Below are 4,144 nucleotides of genomic sequence, written 5' to 3' on the forward strand. Positions count from 1 at the left end.
GTCCTGCATCATTAATAAACAAGCTTCAGTTAGTTCAGAATGCCGCAGCAAGAGTTCTTACTAGGTCAAGAAAATACGATCATATAACCCCAATCTTATCGTCCCTACATTGGCTTCCTATTAAGTTTCGAATAGACTACAAACTACTGCTACTCACTTATAAAGCACTAAATGGTTTGGCTCCCATGTATCTATCCAGTCTCTTAACACGCTACAATCCGTCACGCTCCCTGAGATCTCAAAACTCTGGGCTTCTAGTAGTTCCTAGAATAGCAAAGTCCACTAAAGGCGGTAGAGCATTTTCACATTTAGCTCCTAAACTCTGGAATAGTCTTCCTGACAGTGTTCGGGGTTCAGATACACTCTCCCAGTTTAAGTGCAGATTAAAAACATATCTTTTTAGCAAAGCCTAAAAGTTGAAAGATTTATGACCAAACTTTTGATGTCACCCATATGAGGATGGGTTCCCCTTTGAGTCTGGTTCCTCTCAAGGTTTCTTCCTCATATCATCTAAGGGAGTTTTTCCTTGCCACTGTCGCCACGGCTGCTCATCAGGGACAAACGCACACCATTCACCTTCACTGTTGTTTTCTGTAAAGCTGCTTTGAGACAATGTCTGTTGTGAAAAGCGCTATACAAATAAACTTGACTTGACTTGACTTGACCTACACATAACACACATCACACACATCACATCACAACCTTGTGCTCCAGAACATCTGATCACATGCACATTATCAACTTGTGCTGTTAATATCATGAACAGCAGCTACGCTAATTCCTCTCCACTGCTTCTCTTTCTCTCCCCATCCCGAGGCTTCCTGAGGTTTGGCCAGCTCCAGTCACGTCCCACCTCGTGAAGATTATGGACCTATGGATGATCATGGAGAAGTAGATGCCGAGTGTTTAAAGGCCCTGGCATGGAGAAGCTGATGCTGGATCTATGATGATCACAAATTGTTCTGTATTGTTGAAAGATTTATGACCAAACTTTTGATGTCACCCATATGAGGATGGGTTCCCCTTTGAGTCTGGTTCCTCTCAAGGTTTCTTCCTCATATCATCTAAGGGAGTTTTTCCTTGCCACTGTCGCCACGGCTGCTCATCAGGGACAAACGCACACCATTCACCTTCACTGTTGTTTTCTGTAAAGCTGCTTTGAGACAATGTCTGTTGTGAAAAGCGCTATACAAATAAACTTGACTTGACTTGACTTGACATTGTCTCAAAGCAGCTTTACAGAATGTAACAGTGAAGGTGAATGGTGTGTGTTTATCCCTGATGAGCAGCCGTGGCGACAGTGGTGAGGGAAAAACTCCATTAGATGTTATAAGGACGAAACCTTGAGAGGAACCAGACTCAAAAGCAGAACCTCATCCTCATTTGGGTGACATCAAGAGTGTGATTATAGTCTTTAAACACTACAGAACGCTGGAGAGTGAGAACTAACATGAGCACTGGAGTGTGTGATTATGACTGATGTTCTTTCTACAGTCTTTTACAGTCCTTTGAGGTTATAAAACTGGTAGCTACTGAGCAACTTATAAAATAGCTCAATATTTGAGATCTTTACAGATCCAACCCAAACCTTCACTCTCCTCCACTTCTCCTTTCCCTGTTGTCCCTGTAGACGTCTTCCTCCTCTCCTTCTCCTCCTATGACCAACAGTAGCCCAATTTCCTCCAGTACCCTGTTGGCTAACAATACCTGTGGTAGTCGTTGGTAAGCCGGGCCTCGAATGAACCGGTATAAATTTTTAAAAGGGAATGTTTATAGGACTGTGGTGAGACCTGAGATGTTGTATGGTTTAGAGACAGTGGCATTGAGTAAAAGACAGGAGGTGGAGCTGGAGGTAGCGGAGCTGAAGATGTTGAGATGTTCATTGGGAGTGACGCATTTAAAATCTCCCATTTATGTCTAAGATTTTAGAAAAGATTGTCGCTGCCCAGTTCTGTTCCCACTTGCAAGAAAACAATATCTTTGAAGAGTTTCACTCAGGTTTCAGGCTCCATCATAGCACAGAAACTGCTCTAGTTAAAATCACTAATGACCTGTTTTTAGCTTCAGACCAAGGCTTCATCTCGCTGTTAGTTTTACTAGATCTTAGTGCTGCATTCGACATTATAGACCATGATCTTCTCCTGGATCACTTACAGAATTACATCGGTATTCAGGGACAGGCATTAAGCTGGTTTAAATCCTACCTGTCTGATCGTTACCATTTCATAGACTTAAATGGAGATTTATCCATTGTTACGCTGATGATACCCAATTATATATCTCATCTAAACCAGGCGATACAGCTTAATTAACTCGGATAACTGAGTGTGTTAAAGAAATAAGAGATTGGATGACCCATAACTTTCTACTATTAAATTTTGACAAGATGGAGATTTTGCTCATCGGCCCAAAAACCAGTATACAGAAGCTCCAGCATCTCAACCTGCATTTAGACGGATGTTCTGTAACCACTAGTTCAACAGTAAAAGACCTAGGAGTTATTTTAAAGCAGCTTGTCTTTCAAAAATCACATCAACCAAGTTACAAAAACAGCTTCTTCCACATTAGAAATATTGCTAAGCTAAGAAACATAGTATATATCTGATGCAGAGAAGCTCGTCCATGCGTTCATGACCTCTAGAATAGACTACTGTAATGCATTACTAGGTGGATGTCCTGCATCATTAATAAACAAGCTTCAGTTAGTTCAGAATGCAGCAGCAAGAGTTCTTACAAGGTGGAGAAAATATGATCACATAACCACAATCTTATCGTCCCTACATTGGCTTCCTGTTAAGTTTCGAATAGACTACAAACTACTGCTACTCACTTATAAAACACTAAATGGTTTATCTCCATGTATCTATCCAGTCTTCTAACACGCTACAATCCATCACGCTCCCTGAGATCTCAAAACTCTGGGCTTCTAGTAGTTCCTAGAATAGCAAAGTCCACTAAAGGTGGTAGAGCATTTTCACATTTAGCTCCTAAACTCTGGAATAGTCTTCCTGACAGTGTTCGGAGCTCAGACACACTCACCCAGTTTAAGTGCAGATTAAAGACGTATGTTTTTAGCGAGTTCTACACATACCACACATTACATTATAACCTTGTGCTCCAGAACATCTGATCACATCACATTATCAACTTGTGCTGTTAATATCATGAACAGCAGCTACGCTACTTCCTCTCCACTGCTTCTCTTTCTCTCCCCATCCCGAGGCTTCCTGAGGTTGCTCCAGCTCCAGTCACGTCCCACCTCATGAAGATTGGACCTTTGAAGATGTAGATGCCAAACTCGCAAACATCCCGAACCATCTAGAGACGTACCAGTGCCAATTGGATCCCACTACATGTGTGGAGTTTTGACATTGGTCCGTCTGGAGTGTTTAAAGGCTCTGGCATGGAGAAGCTGGTGCTGGATCTGTGATGATCACAAATGTTGAGCTCAGTAGCTCCTATTTTTATAACCATAAAGACTGTATAAGACTGTAGAAAGAACATTACTTATACTCCAGTGCTCATGTTAGTTCTCACTCTCCAGTGTTCTGTATTGTTGAAAGATTTGTGATCAAACTCTTGATGTCACCCAAATGAGGATGGGTTCCCCTTTTGAGTCTGGTTCCTCTCAAGGTTTCGTCCTCATAACATCTAAGGAAGTTTTTGCTTGCCACAGTCTCCATGGCTGCTCATCAGGGATAAATGCACACCATTCACCTTCACTGTTGATTTCTGTAAAGCTGTTTTGAGACAATGTCTGTTGTGAAAAGCGCAATACAAATAAACTTGACTTGACTTGATGATGATGGACAGGATTAGAAATGAGTTTATTAGAGGGACAGTGCATGTAGGACGTTTTGGTGACAAGGTTAGAGAAGTGAGATTGAGATGGTTTGGACATGTGCAGAGGAGGGACATGGGGTATATCAGTAGGAGAATGCTTAGGATGGAGCCACCAGAAAGGAGGAAGAGAGGAAGAACAAGGAGGAGGTTTATGGATGTGGTGAGGGAAGACGAGAAGGTAGTTTGTTTGAAAGAGGCAGATGTAGAGGACGGTGGGTATGAAGACGGATGATCCGCTGTGGTGCCCCCTAATGGGAGAAGCCAAAGATGATATTATTTCTATATTTACTTATTCATTCAT

At 41.9% G+C, this 4,144-nt stretch overlaps 1 long non-coding RNA gene across 1 annotated transcript; it reads left to right on the plus strand.

Annotated features, from left to right (window-relative positions):
• The first annotated feature begins 300 nt into the window (after window positions 1–300).
• On the plus strand, window positions 301–3,800 carry LOC310732220. The gene is made up of 2 exons (XR_014535400.1): window positions 301–415; window positions 3,176–3,800. It is a non-coding gene; the product is annotated as an uncharacterized lncRNA (long non-coding RNA).
• Window positions 3,801–4,144: the final 344 nt, after the last annotated feature.

This window comes from Silurus aristotelis (genome assembly GCF_946808225.1).
Source record: "Silurus aristotelis genome assembly, chromosome: 10".
In the NCBI taxonomy this organism is placed as follows: domain Eukaryota; kingdom Metazoa; phylum Chordata; class Actinopteri; order Siluriformes; family Siluridae; genus Silurus; species Silurus aristotelis.